This window comes from Mesocricetus auratus, unplaced genomic scaffold (assembly GCF_017639785.1).
Source record: "Mesocricetus auratus isolate SY011 unplaced genomic scaffold, BCM_Maur_2.0 Super-Scaffold_100003, whole genome shotgun sequence".
Classification (NCBI taxonomy): domain Eukaryota; kingdom Metazoa; phylum Chordata; class Mammalia; order Rodentia; family Cricetidae; genus Mesocricetus; species Mesocricetus auratus.
This window is the reverse complement of record NW_024429188.1, coordinates 8,941,980-8,949,945: the sequence shown is the minus strand read 5'-3', so window position 1 is coordinate 8,949,945 and position 7,966 is coordinate 8,941,980. Positions and strand designations below refer to the sequence as shown.

General features: G+C 37.0%; 1 pseudogene; it reads left to right on the top strand.

Moving 5' to 3' along the window:
* Positions 1–5,973: 5,973 nt before the first annotated feature.
* On the top strand, positions 5,974–6,661 carry LOC101841410 (annotated as a pseudogene).
* The last annotated feature ends 1,305 nt before the right edge of the window (positions 6,662–7,966 follow it).

The following is a 7,966-nucleotide window of genomic DNA, read 5'->3' as shown; positions in this document are numbered from 1 at the left end:
AGCTTTCGATTCGGTTCCATTGGTCTACCTGCCTATTTTTGTGCCAATGCCAAGCTGTTTTTAGGACTATAGCTCTATAATAGAGCTTGAAGTCAGGTATGGTGATGCCTCCTGAAGTTCCTTTATTGTATAGGGATGTTTTAGCTATCCTGGGCCTTTTGTTTTTCCATATAAAGTTGATTAATGTTCTTTCCAAGTCCTTGAAGAATTGTGATGGAATTTTGATAGGGATTGCATTGAATCTGTAGACTGCTTTTGACAAGATTGCCATTTTTATTATGTTGATCCTACCAATCCAAGAGCATGGGAGATCTTTCCATTTTCTGGTATCTTCTTTGATTTCTTTCTTTAAAGACACAAAGTTCTTGATATACAGGTCTTTAATTTCCTTGGTTAATATTATCCCCAGATATTTGATGCTGTTTTTGGCTATTGTAAAGGGTGATGTTTCTCTGATTTCTTTCTCAGTCACTTCATCATCTGTATATAATAGGGCCACCGATTTTTTTGAGTTTACCTTGTATCCTGCCACATTGCTGAAGGTGTTTATCAGCTCTAGGAGTAACCTTGCGGAGTTTTTTGGGTCACTTATGTAAACTATCATATCATCTGCAAATAGTGAAAGTTTGACGTCTTCTTTTCCTATTCGTATCCCCTTTATCTCCTTTGGTGTTTTGTAAAGTGGGATTATATATTGCCTGTTTCTTTGTGAATGTACTTATGTTCCTTGGATCTAGGTTTTCCTTCTAGAATTTTCTGTAGAGCTGGATTCATGGATACGTATTGTTTAAATCTGGCTTTGTCATGGAATATTTTGTTTTCTCCATCTATGGTAATTGAGAGCTTTGCTGGATATAGTAGTCTGGGTTGTCATCCTTGTTCCCTTAGCGTTTGTAGGACATCTGCCCATGATCTTCTGGCTTTCATCGTTTCCATTGAGAAGTCAGGTGTAATTCGGATAGGTCTGCCTTGAATAGTGGAGTCTTAATTTTATGATAGACAATATAGTGGTTCACAGATAGTCAGGATGCTTTACATACATCAATCAAATGAAGTTGGTTATCTGAAAATTCACATTTGAGTAAGTTATGGGTCAATGAGGGAAATTTAAACAAGTTTTCATGTTTTACATGTAGATTTTGATTTTTGTCATTGAGGGATGGATTCAGAGTCTCCTACATGTCCAGCAATTACAATTCCAGTGAGGTATAGCTTAGACCAGTTATCTGTATATTTTAAAGTCATTTTCACTGTGGCTTTAATTGCAATATATGTATAAATTTTCTTTAAAAATCTTCCACTTTTCAAAAAAATCTACAAATATGAAATACATTATATACTGGTAGTTTGTTCTACCTACAGTTCCTTTTTGTGGTGTATCTTTTGTCTGTGTGTGTGTGTGTGTGTACATACAAATATACATGATTCCCATATGGAATTTATACTTGAAATGATACATCAAGTGGTTCATTTTTCATTTTGTTGGTTCTTTCAGCAGAGATCAGTTTACAATTGCCATGTAAGAGCACACTACCATAATTTAGAAATTACATTTGAGCATTATTCTAGTTATAATCTCATTTAACTTACTTACATTTATGTATTGCAAACATACCTGAAATAAGCATCATCTTATATATGATATTGCAAGCCTTTTTCCAATATTATTTCCAATCATTAAAATGATTATCTAACAAGTGTATACATTTCAGTGTTTGACAGACACAACGAAATTGCTAACCAAAATCTCTTATAAAGGGAACTTCTGCCATACTCATGAAATTTAATTGGGTCCTTTGATGTTTTGGAGACTTGCTTCTTGAGTTCTTTGTAAATTTTGGAGATCAACCCTCTGTCAGATGTTGGGTTAGTGAATATCTTTTCCCATTCTGTGGGTTGCCTTTTTGTCTTGCTGACTGTGTCCTTTGTCTTACAGAAGCTTCTCAGTTTCAGGAGGTCCAATGTATTAATTGTTGATATCACTGTCTGTGCTACTGGTGTTATGTTCAGGAAGCTGTCTCCTGTACCAATTCGTTCAAGGGTACCACTCACTTTCTCTTCTAAGAGGTTGAGTGTGGCTGGATTTATGTTGAGGTCTTTGATCCATTTGGATTTAAGTTTTGTGCATGGCGATAAACATGGATCGATCCATATTCTTCTACATGCCAGTCTCCAATTATGCCAGCACCATTTGTTGAAGATGCTTTTTTTATTCCATTGTATATTTTTAGCTTCTTTTTCAAAAATCAGATGTTCGTACGTGTGTGGGTTAATACCCAGGTTTTCAATTCGATTCCATTGGTCTACCTGTCTATTTTTGTGCCAATACCAAACTGTTTTCAGGACTATAGCTCTATAATAGAGCTTGAGGTCAGGGATGGTGATGCCTCCGGATGTTGCCTTGTTGAACAGGGTTGTTTTGGCTATCCTGGGTCTTTTGTTTTTCCATACAAAATTGATTATTGTTCTTTCAAGGTCTGTGAAGAATTGTGCTGGGATTTTAATGGGGATTGCATTGAATCTGTAGATTGCTTTTGGCAGGATTGCCATTTTTACTACATTGATCCTATCTATCCAAGAGCATGGGAGATCTTTCCATTTTCTGAGGGCTTCTTTAATTTCTTTCTTTAAAGATTCAAAGTTCTTATGATACAGTTCTTTCACTTGTTTGGTTAGCGTTACCCCAAGGTATTTTATGCTGTTTGTGGCAATTGTAAAGGGTGATGTTTCTCTGATTTCTCTTTCAGCCCTTTTATCATCTGTATATAGTATGGCTACTGATTTTCTTGAGTTGATTTGTAGCCTGTATTTTATTGAGTATTTTTGCATCAATGTTCATGAAGGATATTGGTCTGAAGTTCTATTTCTTAGTTGTGTCTTTGTGTGGCTTGGGGATCAAGGTTATTGAAGCCTCATAGAAAGAATTTGGCAAAGACCCTTCTGCTTCTATTGTGTGGAATACTTTGAGAAGAATTGGTATAAGCTGTTCTTTGAATTTCTGGTAGAATTCTGCACTGAGGCCATCTGGACCTGGGCTTTTTTTGGTTGGGAGACTTTTGATGACAGCTTCTATTTCCATAGGGGTTATAGGTCTATTTAAATTGCTTATCTGTTCTTGATTTAGTTTTGGTAAATGATAGCTGTCCCGGAAGTCATCCATTTCCTTTAAATTTTCAAATTTTGTGGAGTACAGGTTTTCAAAGTATGACCTAATGATTCTCTGGATTTCCTCAAAGTCTGTTGTTATGTCCCCCTTTTCATTTCTGATTTTGTTAATTTGCGTGTTCAGTCTTTGCTGTTTGGTAAGTTGGGACAAAGGTTTGTCTATTTTGTTTATTTTCTCAAAGAACCAACTCTTCGTTGCATTGATTCTTTGTATTGTTTTCCTGGTTTCTACTTTATTGATTTCAGCCCTCAATTTGATTATTTCCTGGCGTCTACTCCTCCTGGGGGAGTGTGCTTCTTTGTGTTCTAGAGCTTTCAGCTGTGATGTTAATTCTCTGGTATAACTGTTGTCCTGTTTCTTCATATGAGCACTTAGTGCTATGAACTTCCCCCATAGCACTGCTTTCAAAGTGTCCCATAGGTTTGAGTATGTTGTGTCTTCCTTCTCATTGAATTCGAGGAAGTCTTTATTTTTTTTATTTCCTCTTTGACCCAGGGATGGTGCAGTTGAGCATTATTCAATTTCCATGAGTTTGTAGGTTTTCTGCAATTTGTGTTGTTGTTGAATTCTAATTTTAAAGCATGGTGGTCTGATAAGATGCATGGAGTTATTCCAATTTTTTTGTAGCTGCTGAGGTTTGATATGTTGCCAAGTATGTGGTCGATTTTTGAGAAGGTTCCATGTGGTGGTGAGAAGAAGGTATATTCTTTTTTATGTGGATGAAATGTTCTATAGATATCTGTTAATCCCAGTTGGGTCATTACTTCTATTAGACCCTTTGCTTCTTTGTTGAGTTTCTGTCCGGTATTCCTGTCTAGTGGTGAGAGTGGTGTGTTGAAATCTCCCACTATAACTGTGTGGGGCTTTAGATGAGATTTAAGTTCTAATAATGTTTCTTTAACGAATGTGGATGCCTTTGTATTGGGGGCATAGATGTTCAGGATAGACACTTCATCTTGGTGGGTTTCACCTGTGATGAGTATGTAATGACCTCCTTCATCTCTTTTGATTGATTTTATTTTAAAGTCTAGTTTGTTAGATATTAGGATTGCTACCCCTGCTTGTTTCTTGGGTCCATTTGATTGAAAAATTTTTCCCAACCTTTAACTCTCAGGTAATGTCTGTCTTTGAGGGTGAGGTGTGTTTCTTGTATGCAGCAGAAGGAAGGGTTCTGTCTTCGAATCCATTCTGCTAGTCTGTGTCTTTTTATGGGTGAGTTAAGGCCATTAATATTGAGGGATATTAATGACCACTGATTGTTCATCCTTCTTCGATTTGCAATGGTTGTTGTTGGTGGAATTATGTGTGGAATTTCACCCCTTTGTTCTTTTGGCTATTGGTAGAGAGGGATTCTCTAATGCTTATGTTTTTCTGGTTGTAGTTAGCTTCCTTGCGTTGGAGTTTTCCTTCCAAAATTTTCTGTAGGGCTGGGTTAGTGGACACATATTGCTTGAATCTAGTTTTGTCATGGAATATCTTGTTTTCTCCGTCTATAGTGATTGAGAGCTTTGCCGGGTATAGTAGTCTGGGCTGGCATCCATGGTCTCTTAGTGTAGGTAGAATATCTATCCAGGACCTTCTGGCTTTCAGAGTTTCCATGGAGAAATCAGGTGTAATTCTGATAGGTCTGCCTTTATATGTTACTTGACCTTTTTCCTTTGCTGCTCTTAATATTCTTTCTTTATTCTGTGTGTTTGGGGTCTTGATTATTATGTGGCGAGGGGATTTTTTGTGGTCCCCTCTATTTGGTGTTCTGTAGGCTTCTTGTACCTTCATTGGCATGTCTTTCTTAAGGTTGGGAAAGTTTTCTTCTATGATTTTGTTGAATATGCCTTCTGCCCCTTTGAGGTGGTTTTCTTCTCCTTCTTCTATACCTATTATTCTTAGGTTTGGTCTTTTCATGGTGTCCCATATTTCCTGGATGTTTTGTGTTAAGGATTTGTTGGATATAAGGTTTTCTTTGGTTGATAAATCCATTTCTCCTAGTGTATCTTCAACACTTGAGATTCTCTCTTCCATCTCTTCTATTCTGTTGGTAATGCTTGTATCAGTAGTACCTGACTGTTTGTCCAGATTTTCCATTTTCTGCCTTTCTTCAGATTGTGTTTTTTTTAATGTCTCTATTTCAGTTTTCAACCCTTGCAGTGTTTGCATTGCTTCTTTCAATTTTCTGTTTATCTTTTTGTCCATTTGTTCCCTTTTATGAATTTTTTGGTTTGTTCTGTCATCCATTTCTTGCATTTTTTGGTTTGCTTTTTGTTCCATTTCTCACATTTTGTGCTTTGTTTCTTCTTCCATTTCCTGCCTTTTTTGGTTTGTTTCTTCTTCCATTTCTTGCATTTTTGCTTTGTTTTTTCTTCCATTTCTTGCATTTTTTGCTTCATTTCTTCTTCCATTTCCTGCCTTTTTTGGTTTGTTTTTTTCTTCCAATTCTTGCATTTTTTGGTTTGTTTTTCTTCCATTTCTTGCATTTTTTGGTTTGTTTTTTCTTCCATTTCTTTGAGGGATTTTCCTATATCCTCTTTTAGGGCCTCTATCATTTTCATGAAAGTGCTTTTCAGGTCATTCTCTTCTGCTTCGTTCGCATTGGAATGTTGGAGTCTTGCTGGTGTGGAGAACCTAGAATCTGGCGGTGTGAATTTATGGATTCTTACACTCTTACCTGTAGTTTGAACCTTTACACACAGAAAGACTACTTAAATATCGCTATATGATAGCAGGGACGAGGTATGAGAGGTTAATGCTGTATAAACCATGACTCATTTTGTTTTCCCACCTTCCCTTGTGTTCTTGACTTAACTATATACATGTTTAATCTCATCTTCAGATTTGTCAGTGCAAAGGAGTGCATCTTCAAACTGACAGGCCTCCTTAGTTGCCTAACAGCTTTCATATTTGAAATAGCCCTTGCAAGCTGCCAATGCTGTGGGAATTCAACGACAAAGTTGTAGAATTTGTGTCATTTAAACTCTGGGAAGCTCATTACCCTCAAGAGTTTAATGTCTCGGGGACTGTAATCAAGATGCTGGTGCACACCCCTATCAATTTCACCTGAACCATTTCCCCTGAATTTCAGTATGCAGATAATCTGTTAGTAGGGGCCATTTTGATGAAGCCTGCAGTAATGGTTTTCAGTGCAATGGCCTTTAAGATTAGCTGCATGAAAAAATCCAATGGTTGAGATGAAGAAAAATTACTACAAGGTCTCAGCCTTAGTTTTGAGTGTAAGCAGCCTCTTCACATTTGTTTCCGTGAGCTGGAACCACTTTGCAGATCATTATGGCTCAACCACTCTTGACTTTCCACCTGACTTTCCGGTTTAAAAAAGAAGCCTTGATAGACAAACACTATACTGCTGTGCTCCCATTAGGGGTCCTGACAGCCACCATGTCACTCTTGGGTATGATCATTTTTCTCTCTGAGATAAGCTCTTTGAAATCACAAGGTCAGGCAAAGGCCAAGTGTTCTTCCATAGTGGCCCAACAAGAGGCCTAAAGTGAGGAATCCTTCATTTGTAGCATCTGTCAGAAGGTTCCTTGAAGAAATTTCCTATTCATACACAAAACGCCTGTAGTCATCAAATCATTCTAAATAAATCATCAACTTGGTTCTCTGGGTCTGTCTAAATGACTTCTTCCTCTACGTGTCTAAGGTGTTCCTTTCTTTAAATATTTTTACATCCTAAATTCTAAAGGTCATAATCAAAGTTCAGACATTGCCAACAAGCAGTAGCAGGCAAAAATGCATGTGAAATATATGTTGCAAAAATAAACACAACAAATACCATGTGAAATCATTTCATAAGGAAGCTGACATCTCAATATACAAAAGCAAACATGTTTTTGTATGATGACAGGTAAGTCTGTCTATTGATGACAGAACTGGACTTCATAGTGTTGGCCCTGAAGACAATGTATACTGTTTTCATGGAACAGTGAGGTATGATGATATATTATTTATGATTTGTTGAAGCATTCCAGAGGATTCAGAAAGCAAAATCAGTCACAAACCATAGAAGCCACACACATAGCTTTAATTCCAGGACTCAGAATTAACAGGTAGATGGATCTCTGATAGTTCAAGGTCACACTGACTACACAAAATTGATCCAGTACTAGGAGAAACAGCTCTCACAGTCATGATCTCAGCACTTGGTATCACACACCTTTAATCCCAGCACTAGAGAAGTATAAAACATGGAACCAATTTCTTCAGTAGGCTCGGTCGCAAGATTCCTTCCAGCCACGATGAGGAGAGGCAGCAGTCTGAGACTTGGTGGAGAACTCATGAATCAGTCCTTTCAGCCTGACATAGAGGTAAGAGCTAGTGACTGGCTGCTTTGCTTTTCTGATCTTTAGTTTGAAGCTTGAACCCCAATATCACTCTCTGGGTTTATTTTTTGTGCCACAGTGAGGCTATCCAGTGAGCATCTATTATCTTTATGTTTGTGAAAATCACAAATGACCAGGTATTTCCAGTGTGCTCTGAACAAAAAATGTGGGATAGAGATCACAGGACATTTTATGCAAATTTGCTTTTTTTGTTTTACCTTCTACATCAATGCATTCAAACTCATAACATTTTATGGCAAACATAAACTGACCAATCCCACTAACACAAAACATGCTACTTTAATCCTTCGTCCCCATAGAATTAAAGTCATTAAATAATGAAAAAGAATTTATTACATGTCTATAGATATCCAAAGTCTTTAAAAAATCACAAGATTGTTGATTAGTCCAAACTCTCTTTTGTGACTCAGGGCAGTTTTTCCTTTTTTTCTTGCTTTGTTTTTTTTTA